Source organism: Gossypium arboreum, chromosome 7, assembly GCF_025698485.1.
Source record: "Gossypium arboreum isolate Shixiya-1 chromosome 7, ASM2569848v2, whole genome shotgun sequence".
In the NCBI taxonomy this organism is placed as follows: Eukaryota; Viridiplantae; Streptophyta; class Magnoliopsida; order Malvales; family Malvaceae; genus Gossypium; species Gossypium arboreum.
The window spans coordinates 40,851,128-40,869,425 of NC_069076.1; the positions used below are offsets into that span (position 1 = coordinate 40,851,128).

Below are 18,298 nucleotides of genomic sequence, written 5' to 3' on the forward strand. Positions count from 1 at the left end.
TGAATCATTTCATTAATACACATTCACATAATCATACTTGCTTCACACTTCATCATTGTATACTTTCACAAGATATCAACCAATTCAATAGCTGAAAATTCGTTAGTCGATTGAGCGAATGTTACTCAAACATATCGACTTTTCCAATGCACATATAAACATACCTTTTCCTTTGGGCTTTTCGAGCGTACTAATTAAATTTATTACAGCAACCAACGCTCACCTTCAGCCCAAGCTTCTTGAATACAACCGGATATAACCACATGCACGAATGCCTTGGTCTTAGCCGGATAGAACGACTTGCACAAAAGCCTTCGGTATTAGCCCGGATTTAACAACTTGCACGAATGCCTTGGTCTTAGCCGGATGTGGTCACTAGCACAATGGCCTTCGGTCTTAACCCGGTATAATTACTAGCATAAATGTCTTGGGACTTAGCCGGATATCATTCAATTGCTCATGCACACACATACATCATTAATCATTACACATCCATGTTTCATTTTCGTTACTAAGGCTCAAACACAAACATATCACTTGCATAATCGCCTTGGGACTTAGCCCGGTATCATTCAAATACTCATACACACATAAATCAATAATCATTACACATCCATATTTCATTTCACATAATTGAGTAGGGTCATTTCTTGAGGACTTACCTCGGATGTTGTCGAACGGCCGACGGCTAATCGATTACTTTTTCCTTCCCTTATCCAATTGTGGCCCTCTAAGCTCTTGAGCTAATTCAAACAAATTCAATTCATTAAAGTCTCGCTTGCTAGCCTTGGCCGAATACACATATCATTGACTCAACATCACATAACTAAGCACTTTAGTCAATTTTCTTTAATTACGCACACATTCGGCCTTAGCTCACAACAAGGTAGCCGATTACCTAAGTCAAGAATAGGCATCATTAAGCTTGCCTCTAACCGAATGCATGCACAATAATTCCCCCCATGTGGCCGATTATACTTAGTCATACTTGCACAAAATCAACAATAAATTGCAAGATTTTCACATCATATGTGTACTAGGCCAATTGTACATGCAAATTTCACAACATTCTTCAACAAATTTCTTCTTTAAACAACATATTTATCACTTTCTTCATAATCAAAATATCATGTGCAATCATATATACACATATAGGTGCAAGGCAATTTCAAGGTGTCCATAGCCATCCAAAACACATATTTTTACTAACATGCAAGAAGCATGAACCATGCTCATGAATGCATCATGGCGAATACATCACAATCATGCCCTTTCAACTTCAATCATGGTTAAACAAAAGAAAACTCAATGTCTTACTCAAGATGGCTACAAGAAATTTCAAGAGTAGAAAATCCATCATTGCATGCATCATTAGCAAGCTTCACATTTAGCATGCAATGGCTTTAACACAATAACAACTTTGGCGAATACCATTCCCATGGCATAACAAGGATTTGAACCATGGCTAACATGAACATCAAGTTAGCAACTAAAACATGCATGAAACTCATAACACAACCTCATACATACCTTACTCTTGATGCAAGTTTAGCCAAATTTCCTTCTAGATCTCTTCTAAACAAAGAAAATGAAGCAAAAATCCTTCCTTTTCCTTAGTATTTTCGGCCAAAGAAGAGAAAAATAGATGAACAAAATTTTTTCTTTGCTTCTCTTTCACTCACGGCAAAGGGGGGAAAGGATGAGCAAATTTTGATTTTTGTTTCTCTTCCTACATGCTTAATTTTTTATCATTTATCACATCATGCATTAACAAAACATGTCATAACATGTTTTTCTTGCCCATATTCCTTGTCATGGCCGCCACTATACCATCTTTGGGGAAATTTGACATGCAAATCCCTTATTTTTGCATGCATGATCAACTAGTCATCACACATTTCCCCATCATACTTTCAAAGTTTACTACTAGGTCCTTTCTAGTGAAATTCACATTTATAATTCTAAATTGAAACATCAAAATGTCATACACAAATTAACACATATCATAGGCATCAAAATAAATTTTTTAATTATTTTTATGCCTCAGTTTTGTGGTCCCGAAACCACATCCCGACTAGGGTTAATTTTGGGCTGTCACAGTTATTTTTAGCTAATTTTAGTTGTCATCTCCCACTATAAAAATCCCCCTTCACTGTAACACCCCTTACCTGTACCCGAGACTGGGATAGGGTAGACGCATTACCGGACAAACATACAAACAGCCAACTAAAATATGGGCTATAAAATTTCATTTTTATTTCGAAACATTCATCCACATGCACATATCATAAAGCAATCGATCAAGCACGCATAATCAATTAGACTTACAACCCAATAATCAAATATAAACCATATTACATGGCTATATACGAGTTAACAATAATAAGCCAATACGTTTGGCTAAATAATACTAACAATTATCATACACACTAAATCTCTATACATGCCACTCACTTGAAAACACTTGAAGTTTATCGACGCTTCACATCAACGTTCTGATAGTGTGTTGTTGCTTCCGACAATCTCTAACCCCGAGCCGACCTGCCAATACTAAAAGAAATGAAGAGGGGGGTAAGCTTTACGCTTAGTAAGTCCATATGAAATTAATAAGCAATTTACCAATATGTTTCCTTAGATAAAACAACTATAATTACACTTTTATTCATATTCTGGTCAAGTTGTATACTCGAGTCATAGTTGGTAATTTATTTATAACTCGAGCTATAGGATTCCAAATTAAGATCAGTTAATTTTTCCAGAAACTAGACTTAGATGTATTCTTACCATAAATATTTCAGAATTTTTGGTCAGGTAAATTAATACAATTTATTCATTGAATTCTCCCCTATTTTGCTGTTCAGCAGCTTTGACCACTCTTCACTAAAATTTAATTATCTTTTTCTACCAAATTCAAATGAGGTTCTCATTTCTTTTATCTGAAAATAAATTAAATAAGGAATCCAACCATATAAATTATGTTCCCTAAATATTTTTGTACAATGTTTAATGATTTTTACAATTCAAAATAGGGGATCACGAAATCAGTCCGGACTAGTATTACAAAAATATAAATATCTCAAAATAAAGAACTTCTTTGATTTCTATGTTTCTTTTATATGAAAATAGTTTCAGTAAGCTTTAATTCCATCTCTCATTCCACTTATAGTTCTAATTCTACCATTTTTGGTGATTTTTCAAAGTCACTCCCCTGCTGTTGTTTTAGACTGTTTATCCCATATTTCATTCCTTCACTAAAATTTCTTATTATCAACTTTCAAGATAATACTTATCCATATTCATCTTATCAAAAATTCAATCACATATCTAACTCATAATTCAAAACTCATATATTCATATTCCGGTATTATCCCACATTTTTTTTCACGTTAAATTTCATTTAGTAAACTTGTTTCTCCCGGTGAACACTTCGGAAGGTAACAATATCCGGTGGTTTTAGCACATAGCTCCACCTTCCGTAATTAATGCCTAACTTAGTGGTATATGCACATAGCACCACACTATTGGGCTAACATGTAATTGTGGCATACGCACTTAGCGCCACTTTTCAAATTAACATGTATAACCGTGGCATATCCACTTAGCACCATGTTACATGTTTAATCGTGGTATATCCACTTAGCACCATGTTAATGAATCGATATATGTAACCGTGGCATATCCACTTAGCACCACGTTACATGTATCAATATGTGTAATCATGGTATATCCACTTAGCACCACGTTACACGTATAACCGTGGTATATTCACTTAGTACCACGTTAATGAATCGATATATGTAACCGTGGCATATCCACTTAGCACCACGTTACATGTATCAATATGTGTAATCGTAGTTTATCCACATAGCACCACGTTACACGTATAACCGTGGTATATCCACTTAGCACCACGTTTTTCCATTCCGAAGGTTCAATCGAGATTTCCTCATTTAATCTCAATTCATCAACCACAAATCACCTTTTGTGTCCATTAATTGAACAATACTAAAACTTATATCACATGTCACAAAATAAAATATTATAACATAATAAAACAATACATTATTTACATATAAACTTACATCTCATATACTATCAAAGCAATAACATTAAAATACACATTGCATTATTAAAAATCATATGAACTTACCTCGTATACGAAAAAGACCATTTTTACCATTTAAGTCTAGTACTTGGTATATTCTCGATTTTAGCCCGATCTTGATTTCCTTGATAATCAAGCTTGGAAGTTTTACGAACCCTAGCCATGTCTTCCATCTCCATATACGGTTATGGCATGAGAAAAATGAAGAAGATAACATCTTTTTCTTAGTTATTTTGGCTTTATTTGCCAAATTACTAAAATACCCTTAATGAAAAATAAATAAAAACATATCATGCCATGTCCATTTTTGTCTACTAATTACAAAATGGGCTATTTCCATTTAAGGATCTCCAATTTAAAAACCCATTACTCACAAGTACTTAGTACCTTTGTGAACTAGAACACACATTTTGCAACCCTTTACAATTTAGTCCTTTTGACTAAATTGAATGCCCAAACGTCAAAATTTTCGAACGAAATTTTCATGAAATTATTTCTTGAAATCGTAGACCATAAAAATATAATAAAAATAAAATTTTCTTCGTCGAATTTGTGGTCCCGAAACCACTGTTCTGACTAGGCTCAAAATCGGGATGTTACAACTCTCCCTCCTCTAGGGATATTCATCCCCAAAAATCTTACCGGAAATGTAGTTTTCACTTAGATTCCTCAATATCATATTTGATGTCGAAGAACTTCCATTTAGGCTTTTAGTTAATGGAGACTAGAATTCCAAGTAATCCAACAATCAGAAAGATCTGGAATTCCATGAATCTGATGAGTAAAAATTCATTAAATACTGTATGATTTACAGATCTTGTCAAACATTTAACAATAAGATACATCACATTTTCCTCTTTCTGCTATGGAAATAATTCTGATATGGCCCCGAGAATAATCCTTTCTCATTTTCATCCTAATATCAACCCTGGCAGAGATAACTCTGGTAGATCCTGTTGCTCGGCTTTAACCCCATTAACAACTCAGAATTTTCTGTGGCATCGAATGCTCTAAACTATCACATTACCTTATTGTTTTGAGTACATTACTGAAAATCAGGAAGTCTTTACTCAATACAGACTAGCCCAGTTCAAATACTTCGGCTACCAATATTCTCATCTGCCCGAACTTTGCTAATACGTAATAAACTTTTCAGCTTTCACAAGACGAAAACTTCATCATTCGTAGTAGCTTTAACTTATATCAAAATTTTTCTAAGAGATATACACTTCTTGTAACACCCCGAACCCGAGACCATCGCCGGTGTCGGACACGAGGGGTTAACAAGCCAAATCCACATGTTTCGCCCATCAATTTGACATTTCCAGTCAGGCTGGAAAACTGCGTCACTGTCGCCTTAAAAATCATATCTCGAGTTTCAAAACTTGGAAACTGTTTTCGTAAATTTTCCCTGAATTTAGACTCATATATCCATCCATGGATTTATTTCTAGAATTTTTGGTCGGGCCAATTGGTACAGTTTATTAGTTAAAGTCACCCATGTTACAGAGATCGACTGCTCTGACCTTTGCGCGTTAAAACTTGAATATCTCTCTGTACAGGGCTTTAATACTGGTACCGTTTGTTTCTAATGAAACTAGACTCAAAATGGAATCTGTACATATAAGGCATGACTCCTGATTCTTTCTGGATAATTTATAGTAAATTTTTAAAGTTGCGACAGGGGACCCAGAAACCGTTCTGGCCCTGTCTCACAATAGCATTAATATCTCTTAACATGTAACTCCTATGACCGTTTCGTTTCTTCCATATGAAATTAGACTCATCCAGGTTCATTTACATAACTTATTCACTATTTAATACCATTCCTACAAATTTTGGTGATTTTTCAAAACCACTCCACTGCTGCTGCCAGCATCTGTTTTCAAGGTAGGTCTTATCTATTTGTAGTCTCCATGATCCAACTAATCTTGCCATACATAGGTTCACCTATGACCATTTTAGCCATTCCAATGGCTGATCATGTGACCAACACTCCCATTTCCAATCCATAATTACATCATGAAACCATATATATATATACAAATCACAAATGGTCTAAGTTCAGTACTTGACTTCTACGAGCCATTTTCGCATGGCCGTACACATATACATCACAACACAAATGAACCGACAAGGGTAGTCCTATACATGCCATTTCAAAGTTCAACCAAAAATTATACCAAAATGGAGGCTTTGATAGTGTAAATGACTTGACTTTAATGATCCCGAATCCGATTGCTATCGAGCAAAATCTATAAAACAGAGAGCCAAAGCAGCGGGTAAGCATTTTTATGCTTAGTAAGTCTCAAGGAATAAAATCAGCTTTAATTAAAGCAATACATTCACATAGCCAAATGCATCATTTCATTAATACACATTCACATAATCATTCTTACTTCACACTTCATCATTATATACTTTCACAAGGTATCAACCACTTCAATAGTTGATATTCGTTAGTCGATTGAGCGAATGTTGCTCAAACATGTCGACTTTTCCAATGCACATATAAACATACCTTATTCTTTGGGCTTTTCGAGCGTACTAATTGAATTTATTACAGCAACCAACACTCACCTCCAGCCCAAGCTTCTTGAATACAACCGGATATAACCACGTGCACGAATGCCTTCGGTCTTAGCCCGGATAGAACGACTTGCACGAATGCCTTGGTCTTAGCCGGATGTAGCCGCTAGCACAATTGCCTTGGTCTTAACCGGATATAATTTCCAGCATAAATGTCTTGGGACTTAGCCGGATATCATTCAATTGCTCATGCACACATACATCAATAATCATTAGACATTCATGTTTCATTTTCGTTACTAAGGCTCAAACACAAAGGTAATCACTAGCATAATCGCCGGGACTTAGCCCGGGTATCATTCAAATACTCATACACACATAAATCGATAATCATTACACATCCATATTTCATTTCACAAAATTCAAGTAGGGTCACTTCTTAAGGACTTACCTCGGATGTTGTCGGCGGCTTTTACGGCTATTCGATCACTTTTTCCTTCCCTTGTCCAATTGTGGCCCTCTAAGCTCTTGAGCTAATTCAAACAAATTTAATTTATTAAAACCTCATTATGCTAGCTTATGGCGAATATGACAAGGAGTTTAAATGGTCATATGGCCACCCTTTAGCTTGAATACACAATGGTCATGCACATTTTATACTACATCAAGCAATTCAATACAATTCATTCAAGCATCAAGGAAAAGCTAAGGCCATCAATAGGCTACCTAAGGCCGAATATACATGTCCAATTTAAGGCCAATTATCCACTTAATACCACACAAAAAAAACAGCATGCACTTTACTAGTTAATGTTTTACATATTGTGGCTCAATACTTATAATATAGCATCAAGCACTCATATGGCCGATTATACTTGCAATTTCACAAACATCCTTCAACATTTTCTTCTTTAAACAAACATATTCATCACTTACTTCATAACCAAAACATCATGTGCAAACATATATATACATATATGTGCATGGTCGAATTTCAAGGTGTCCATAGCCATCCAAAACACAAATTTTAACTATCATGCAAGAAGCATGAACCATGCTCATGAATGCATCATGGCGAATACATCACAATCATGCCCCTTTCAACTTCAATCATGGTTAAACAAAAAAGAAAACTCAAAGTCTTACTCAAGATGGCTACAAAGAAATTTCAAGAGTAGACAATCCATCTTTGCATGCATCATCATCAAGCTTCACACTTAGCATGCAATGGCTTTATCACCATGTTCACTTGGGCCGAATTTCATTCCTATGACATAACAAAGATTTGAACCATGGGCTAACAAGAACATCAATCTAGCAACCAAAAACATGCATGAATCTCATGGCACAACCTCAAACATACCTTACTCTTGATGCAAGTATAGCCAACCTCTTCCTAATCCTCTTCCAAACCAAGTATGAAGCAAAACTCCTTCCTTATCCTTAGTATTTTCGGCCAAAAGGAGAGTGAAAATAGATGAACAAAATTTTTTTTCTTTGTTTTGTTTCTCTCATGTACGGCACAAGGGGAAAGCATCCACACTCATTTTTTTTCATTTCTTTACCCATGCTCTTATTTTATTATTTCTAACATCCACCACTAGCAAAACATGTTTAAGACATGTTTTCTTTTGCCCATCTTCATCACCATGGCCGCCACTTCCTTCTCTTTGGGTAAATTGACATGCAAAACCATTCTTTTGCATGCATATACTATTAGACCATTGAAGATTGGCCTATCACCTTTCAACAATGTTTCATATAAGTCCATCTTAATAAATTCACATAGAAATGATCAAATTAATGCATGCAACTTTCACACATGCATTTGCTAACATCATAAACATAGAATATAACTTTTAATTACTTATAAGACTCGGTTTAATGGTCCCGACACCACTTCCCGACTAGGGTCAAATTAGGGATGTCACACTTCTCGTTCAGACTATTTGCCTTTTATCCGTAAAGAATGAAATTCTATTATCAGATTTGAGAAAAATGATCCTGACATAATTGTCACATGAAATCTTTCAAATAAATAATTCACACCGATTGAACACTTTAGTCGATCTTAATCACTAGTGAATGACATCTCAATTAATCCTTTCTTCTAGTTATAAAACAATTCATCATGCAATCCTTTACTATTCATTCATTACGCTAACCAAAACCATCTCAATTGCATTAGCTCAAGTAACCAAAATATCTCAATTGAAGACATTAACTATGATTGACTTACTTAAGAGAAGTAATCCACCATACCAATTGAAACTCGCGCTTTTATCACCTATGCCTTTACTAATGTCAAATCCTTACACGGAAATTAGAAAAATCCCAATTCTAAAATCACCACATTACCAAGATCAAATCAGAAGTATGGTCATACTTGACATGATTATTACAAGCTAAAGAACGCACTTCAAACATGAGTCATAATTGACAATTTATGGAATAAAGATAACAAGAAAACTGAGTAAAGAAATTCAAGATAGAGAAACCCAGAATAAAGAAATCCATAATAAAGAAACCCAAGATACGATACTATATTGGAAGATCGAAAATCAGACTCATAGGAAAATACGAAAGATCTCGATAATTCCTTAGAGAAAAGAAGTCCAGAAGAAAACATTATTTAATCCTACTGGAATCAAATGCAATAAGAACAATGTATCTTCCTATATATATATCAAATGGAGCATCAAGTAGAAGAAACAGAATCGTAGTATCATACATATTCTCTCATTAATTCTTATCAGACGAAATGTAATAGAATGCCCGAGGGAATAGAGCACTACAAATTATAAACCAGTCCGGCTACCAATGTTTTCATTTAACATCAGGATTAGAAAACATCCCTATATAACAAGAAGTTCTTCAGAAAACCAACAACCATAGAAATATTTCTGAGAACAGATAAACACACAGAACATCTTTGAAGAGACTGTTAAAATTTGTCCAGCCGTAACTGTCATACTCAGATATTACACATTTCAAATATCATTCCTCCAACTAGTTCTGAATTTACTTACCAACTCATTCTCAATCTCTAATCATGTTTATGATTATTCTATCACTGAACTCTTTGGTTTCTCAACTGGAAACTTATTCAGTACAAATCTCATGAAATTTCATTATAAACACCACTTCAGTAAAGGGGAGGGGTCGTAGGGCCTCTGACTCGACTTTCTTATACATATGCATATAACACTATTTCATCATCATAGTAACATTTTCACAAGCATATAATTCACTTCAGGCCAATTATTATTCACACCTGTATAACACGAATCTTCTAATTATCTTACTTCAACTAGTGAACTTATGCATGCATTTTATGTTTTCTGGATAACTTTGCTTATCTATTCTTTTAATCAAACAAATCATACTCATGACATCGTATAAAGGCGAAACAAACATGAATATTTGTATCACAATTGCAACTTTCATTTCGTGCATCATCATATACATATCATTACAATCGGTTAATTCAGTCCAAACAATTTAACTTAAATAAGTTCATTTCATTACAATCATTTATCTCATAAAAAAATATCCTTGACATTCAACGTACAATTGAAACAATGACACTTTTTTTTTATTGACATCATGATATCATGCACCTTTATTCATACCTCTACGAATTTATATTTGTCCCATTCATCTTATCAAGTAGGCCAAGTGCACTACATTATATGAGCATCAAACAAGCATGGGTATTCATCACCACATGAACTTTCATCTCACGTATTATCACGTACATATCATGAATTTTTATTCATACTTTTCTGAATCGAGACTCATCATGATCGTAATTTTACTCAAAGACCTTCACATCGTATTAAACATGGTCGATATAGCTTGGTTGGAGAGTACCTCTGCTTAAACAAGACGGTTCTCATATGCGTCGGGAGACATCACACTATCACGGATCCGTGGCATGTATAGCTAAACTTTTACACATGCTAGATTAGTCCAAGAATCGACTAAACCATAGCTCTGATACCACTAAATGTAACACCTCTTACCCGTACCCGAGACTGGGATAGGGAACGAGGCATTACCGGAAAAACTTACAAACATCCAACTAAAATACAGGTTACAAAATTTCATTTTTATTTCTAAACATTCATTCACATGCACATATCATAAAGCAATGGATCAAGCACGCATAATCAATTAGACTTACAACCCAATAATCAAATATAAACCATATTACATGGCTATATACGAGTTAACAATAATAAGCCAATACGTTTGGCTAAATAATACTAACAACTATCATACAGACTAAATCTCTATACATGCCACTCACTTGAAAACACTTGAAGTTTATCGACGCTTCACATCAATGTTCTGATAGTGTGATGCTGCTTCCGACAATCTCCAACCCCGAGCCGACCTGTCAATACTAAAAGAAATGGAGAGGGGGGTAAGCTTTATGCTTAGTAAGCCCATATGAAATTAATAAGCAATTTACCAATATGTTTCCTTAGATAAAACAACTATAATTACACTTTTATTCATATTCTGGTCAAGTTGTCTACTCGAGTCATAGTCGGTAATTTATTTATAACTCGAGCTATAGGATTTCAAATTAAGATCCGTTAATTTTTCGAGAAACTAGACTTAGATGTATTCTTACCATAAAAATTTCAGAATTTTTGGTTGGGCCAATTAATACAGTTTATTCATTGAAGTCTCCCCTATTTCGCGGTTCAGCAGCTTTGACCACTTTTCACTAAAATTTAATTATCTTTTGCTATCAAATTCAAATAAGGTTCTTGTTTCTTTATTCTGAAAAGAAATTCAATAAGAAATACAAAAATATAAATTATGTTCCTTAACTATTTTTGTAAAATTTTTAATGATTTTTACAATTCAGAACAGGGGATCACGAAATCACTCTAAACCAGTCTTACAAAAATATAAATATCTCAAAATACAGAATTCCTTTGATTTTCTTTTATATGAAAATAGATTCAATAAGCTTTAATTCCATATCTCACTCCACTTCTAGTTCAACTTCTACCATTTTGGTGATTTTTCAAAATCACTCCCCTGCTGCTGTTTTAGACGTTTTAACCCATATTTCATTCCTTCACTAAAATTTATTATTATCAACTTTCAAGATAATACTTATCCATATTAATCTTATCAAAAATTCAATCACATATCTAAATCATAATTCAAAACTCATATATTCATATTCCGGTATTATCCCACATTTTTTTTCACATTAAATTTCATTTAGCAAACTTGCTTCTCCCGGTGAACACTTCGGAAAGTAACAATATCCGGTGGTTTTAGCACATAGCTCCACCTTCCATAATTAATACCCAACTTAGTGGTATATGCACATAGCACCACACTATTGGGCTAACATGTAAATATGGCATACGCACTTAGCGCCACTTTTCAAATTAACATGTATAACCGTGGCATATCCACTTAGCACCACGTTACATGTTTAACCATGGTATATCCACTTAGCACCACGTTAATGAATCGATATATGTAACCGTTGCATATCCAATTAGCTCCACGTTACATGTATCAATATGTGTAATCATGGAATATCCACTTAGCACCACGTTACACGTATAACCGTGGTATATCCACTTAGTACCACGTTAATGAATCGATATATGTAACCGTGGCATATCCACTTAGCACCACGTTACATGTATCAATATGTGTAATCGTGGTATATCCATTTAGCTCCACGTTACATGTATAACCATGGTATATCCACTTAGCACCAAGTTTTTCCATTCCGAAGGTTCAACCGAGATTTCCTCATTTAATCTCAATTCATCAACCATAAATCACCGTTTGTGTCCATTAATTGAACAATACTAAAACATATATCACATGTCACAAAATAAAATATTATAACATAATAAAACAATACATTATTTACATATAAACTTACATCTCATATACTATCAAAACAATAACATTAAAATTCACATTGCATTATTAAAAATCATATGAACTTACCTCTATACGAAAATAGCCATTTTTACCATTTAAGTCCACTACTTGGCATTTTCTCGATTTTAGCCTGAATCTCTATTTCCTTGATAATCAAGCTTGGAAGTTTTACAAACCCTAGCCATGTCTTCCATCTCCATATACGGTTATGGCATGAGAAAAATGAAGAAGATGACATCTTTTTCTTAGTTATTTTGGCTTTATTTGCCAAATTACTAAAATACCCTTAATGAAAAATAAATAAAAACATACCATGCCATGTATATTTTTGTCCACTAATTACAAAATGGGCTATTTCCATTTAAGGATCTCCAATTTAAAAACACATTACTCACAAGTACTTAGTACCTTTGTGAACTAGAACACACATTTTGCAACCTTTTACAATTTAGTCCTTTTGACTAAATTGAGTGCCCAAACGTCAAAAATTTCAATCAAAATTTTCATGAAATTATTCCATGAAATCAAAGACCATAAAAATATAATAAAAACAAAATTTTCTTCGTCGGATTTGTGGTCCCGAAACCACTGTTCTAATAGGCTCAAAATCGGGATGTTACATTTACTCTCTCATTTTTCATCCCTAACTTGACACATCATTCTCCTTTTTCACTCTTCCATTCCTTTCCTTGTTTTTTCTATTTTGTTTGTCTTCATTCCCTTGTCGATTTCCCCTCTTGAAAAAGAGATAACATGCCCCTTGGAGTAGCAGCATTCAAGTGTTCATGAAGGTCTTGGATTGACAAAACTAGCAGAGAAGAAGAAGAGTGCACTAGTCTGGCTTTGGAGAAACACCAAGATTTGTTTTCTAGTTCCCTTATCTTTATTTTTCCTATTTATGTTGTGATCATGAACATGAATATCTGTTGTGTTGTTTTCTTGAATTAATTAAAATGAATTAAAATTCTTTCACATTAGATTCATTGCATTTTGTCCACTTAGATTGTTAAAAATGTGTTTGTATTGTTATTAGGTATTGGTAAATTCTTCAATTAATAAAATCATGCTTAAGTTAAGGAGGTGAGTGATTTTTAAAGTTCCTTATGGAGGTGAGTAATTCTTTCAAGTTAGCCGAAGTACTCGAAGATGCATTAAGAGTAAAGTTATTCCCATACTCACTAAGGGATAGTGCTTAAGCCTGGTTGAACTTATTGCCATCAAATTCCATCACCACATGGCAGGAGTTGGTAGAACACTTCCTTATGAAATATTTCCCAGCTAGAAAGAACACTAAGTTTCGGAATGAAATCACTACTTTCCAATAGATGGATGACAAGTCTTTGTATGAGGCATGAAATAGATTTAAAGAACTATTACGAAAATGTCTTCATCATGCAATCTTGCATTGCATCCAATTAGAGACATTCTACAATGGTCTCAGTGCTCACACGAAGAAGATAGTAGATGCTTCTACCAATGGTGCTCCCCTTTCTAAGCCTTATAATTAGGATTATGAAATTATTGAGAGAATTGCTAATAACAATTACTAATGGCCAACCAACTGAGCAGCTTTACAACGAGTCGCAAGACTACATGAAGTGGATGCCATCACTTTACTTGCAACCTAGGCATCTTTAATATCCTCAATGTTTAAAAATTGTACTCCTAATGGGTTTAACAATGTTGCAGCTTAGCCACCTAATCATTTTAAGAATATAACTTGCGTTTATTGTGGGGAAAGACACTTGTTTGAAGATTGTCCATCAAACCCAGCGTCCATGTATTACATGGGTAACCAGAATTGAGGTAGGCAGGGAATGCAATCCAATTTTTAAAACCCGTCTTATAAAAACCACCTAAATTCTCTTGGAGTAATCAATGGGGTTGAACCTAGTAACATTTACGCACAACCCAGATCGACCCAGCCGATTGGATTTACCCAAAAAGTTTAGAAACCACTACAAGTCAAACCTTCCAATAGTCTAGAAAACCTCTTGAAGGCATATATGAAAAAGAATGATGCCACTTTAAGGAATTTAGAAAATCAAGTGGGTCAACTTGCTATTGAACTTAGGAACCAACAATAAGGTGCGTTGCCTAGTGATATTGAAAATCTAAGAAATCCGGGGGAAGAGCACTGTAAAGCATTGGCTTTAAGGAATGGAAAGACGTTAGAGCCTAATACTGTTGAAGTTGAAGAAGAGCTAGTTGATGCTTAAAGTGGAAGTTCAACCAAGTGTTGAAAATCCAGCTTCACCAGAAACAGTATCTGCAAAATCTGATAAGGTAACTTCTAACCCAATCAATTTTGATAAAGTAACACCTTTATTAGATGCAGAAGTGCCACAGTAGACGAATTGCCAAGTTCAAATCCACCACCCTACCCTCAAAGACTTCAGAAATAGAAATAGGAAGTCCAGTTCAAGAAGTTCTTAGACATACTCAAGCAACCTCATATAAACATCTCATTGGTAGAAGCTCTTGAGCAGATGCCAAACTACGTCAAATTCATGAAAGATATCCTATCCAAGAAATGGAGACTTGGATAGTTTGAGACGGTAGCTCTGACAAAGGAATGCAGCACATTCCTGCAAGATAAACTACCCAAAAAATTGAAGGATCCAAGTTGTTTTATCATACCTTGCAATATCGGGGAAACTTATTGTACTAAGGCATTTTGTGACTTAGGGGCAAACATCAACTTGATGCCGATGTCTGTGTTTTGAAAATTAAGGATAGGGGAAGTTAGACCAACTACGGTTACACTTTAGTTAGCAGATTAATCTTTAGCACATCTGAAAGGAAAAATCGAGGATGTATTGATACATGTGGATAAATTTATTTTTCCTGCTAACTTTGTTGTTTTAAACTTTAAAAAAGATAATAAGGTGTCAATGATTTTAGGAAGGCCCTTCCTAGCAACCGAAAGGACCCTAATTGATGTGCAAAAGGGTGAGCTTACCATGTGTGACAACCAGGTAACGTTAGCATATTTAAATCTATGTGATTCCTGATGCAATTGATTAGTGTTCTGTAGTGACTGAGTTAGAGGAATTAGCCACAAAATGGGAACTCAATTCTACCGAGGACCCATTAAGACAGGTCTAAAGGTCAGAACCCCCAAATGATGAAGAATGGGAGGAATATTAAGCTTTACTAAAAGCTAACTTGAAAGGATTCACTTCGAAAGTTCGGTTCAAGTCATTAGAGTTGTCATCTTATGAGTACAAGCAACCCAAACTATCAATAGACGAACCATTCGTGTTAGACATAAAGGTTGTTAAAAGGCATGTGGAGGATATCGAGTGGACATTCCAAATATTCGAGGTAATTATCCTTCTTTGTGCACTCACAAGTTATTGCAAAAAGAAACTGAAAAGGTGTCTATCGAGGGGCAAAGGAGCTTGATCCAATCTCAAATATTTGATTCCAGGAAACTCAAGTTTCAATGGTTAAAAATAGGGATCATTTATCCCATTTATGAAAAATTTTGGATGGTTCCTGTTCAATATGCATTGAAGGAAGGAGGTATCACAATGAAAATAGTGAGTTGATTCCAATAAGGATGGTTACTTGTTGGGAAATCTTTGCGGACTATAAAAAGCTAAAAAATGGCTACCAGGAAAGATCATTTCCTATTTCTTTTCTTAGATCAAATAATTAATAGAATTGTTGGGCAAGATTATTCCTTCTTTTTAGATGGGTATGATTGGTATGACAAATGACCATTTGGCACTTCTTTGGTCAGTGACGATCCCCAATAACATTAAGGGAGTTCTCTTTCTTTATCATTATTTTATGTTGTCAATTTATTTTATTTTATTTTATTTGAATAAAATGAAAGACTTAGATAATTTTTTGATGGATTATTATGTTAAAAGAAATTTTGTTTAGGAGATTAGAATTTAAGCGGGACCATTTGCGACCCCTCCAATCCTTCCTAAGAATTTATTTTAACATAATTTTCCAAGAAAATACTTCCTAAGTGACAAAATAAATTTTTGATTTGTTAAATAAAATGGTCAAATTTGACCCAAGTGTTAGTTTTCTATTTTATTTTTAAATTATTTTCAATTCATGTACTTAATTGAAATATTTAAATAATTAGCTTCTTTCTGTAAATATTTTAAAATAGCTAAAACAAGAGTTTTTTATTTTTAATAAATAAAATAATTACAAATAATATATTAATTATATTATATATTAATTGTTATTGTCTTTATATATCATTAGGAGTTGCAATATTTTATTATTATTTATTTAAGAGTTTAAGTTAAATGCCTCCTTACACTTTAAATACCACCACCTTCACTCCCTTCCCATACACCTTCTCCACTGTCGGTCCTAACACCCTCCACCCTCTAAGAATCCTAGCACCGCACGTCCCACGCTGCTAGCAGCAGTAGCCATGTGCACCCAATAGTAGCCATGCGTTCTTGCTTCGATTGCACCAAGCCTTCGCCTAGCCACGGGCACTTGCTCCCTTGTACCAAGCTGCTGCACCAAATTATTGTTCCAAACTATTGCTCCTTGCGGCGTTTTCAAGCCACCATTCAACCACCCACCAGTAACCCCCAAAAGTCGATGCGCCATCTAAATTCCACTACACAACCCACAATTGGTCACCCTTAAATCTACCCCTCGAAACCATCAATTCGTCCACTAAGTTTTCTTCAATCCTAAACAAAGGTGGTAAGAATTTAGTTTTCAAAGTTTTAATTTAATTTATTTAACTTTTTTATTTTAAACGATTTGTTAATTTTAAATTCTAATTGAAATTTCAGAAAATTATTAAATGTTTCCACCTTAAATAATGCTTAGGTCGAATCATGCTTTGTAAAAGAACTTGGTCCTCGGTCCAAGCTGAAGAATCACACAACAAATTCCTTTCTTAAGAAGCTAAGGCAAGATACAAGAGCATTTTTAAAAATCAATAAATGCTTCCAGAGAAAGGTTTTACTTTGATAGAAAGTAACTACACTAATTTCATGACAAGCATTCGAAAAGTTGCTGAAGCTTTAAACTGGGAAGTGTTTTGTGAGAAAAGACCAAGTGCGAATGACGAATTAGTTCGGGAATTTTATGTAAATTTGACCTCGATTTCTTTAACTGAAGTTTCTATTTGAGGAATAAAGGTACCTCTAAACTCGAGTTCCATTAATGAATTTTATGATTTACCTAATTTCAAAGACGACGAATGTTCTTCCTTAATAGAAAATATTAAGATGAAAAAATTGCAAGAAATTCGACAAGAACTCACAGTTCTGGGTTCTAAATGGATTGTGTCAAAACACGAGATTCATACTTGTCGCAGATAATACTTGACCCCATTAGCAAAGGTCTGGTTTTATTTTGTCTGATTCAGTCTTATGCCTATCTCACATAGGACTGTGATTTCAGTAGAATGAATAGTCTTGCTATACTCGATTATGACAGTAAAGACCATTAATGTGGGCAAGATCATTCTTAAAGAAATTTAAAATTGTGTTGCTAGACGTCCTGGTCTAACTTATTTTCCCTTTACAATAACTATTTTATGTTTGAAAGCTAAAATTCTTACAAATGTAAAGAAGACAGGATATAGCCAAGGCACAATCGTAGATTGAGACCTTGTCCAAGTAGCAGGAAATTCTATCATTCAAATGCAAGCAATGTCAATGGATGACATAAAAGAAGATGAAGCTCCTATAGAATTAGAACTAGTGCAACCAGTTGAAATTCCTCACTTAA

General features: G+C 34.4%; 1 non-coding gene across 1 annotated transcript; it reads right to left on the bottom strand.

The window, feature by feature from the left end:
* Window positions 1-13,861: 13,861 nt before the first annotated feature.
* LOC128295676 (small nucleolar RNA R71) lies at window positions 13,862-13,967 on the bottom strand. Its single transcript, XR_008286236.1, has one exon. It is a non-coding gene; the product is annotated as a small nucleolar RNA R71 (small nucleolar RNA).
* Between the last annotated feature and the right edge of the window lie 4,331 nt (window positions 13,968-18,298).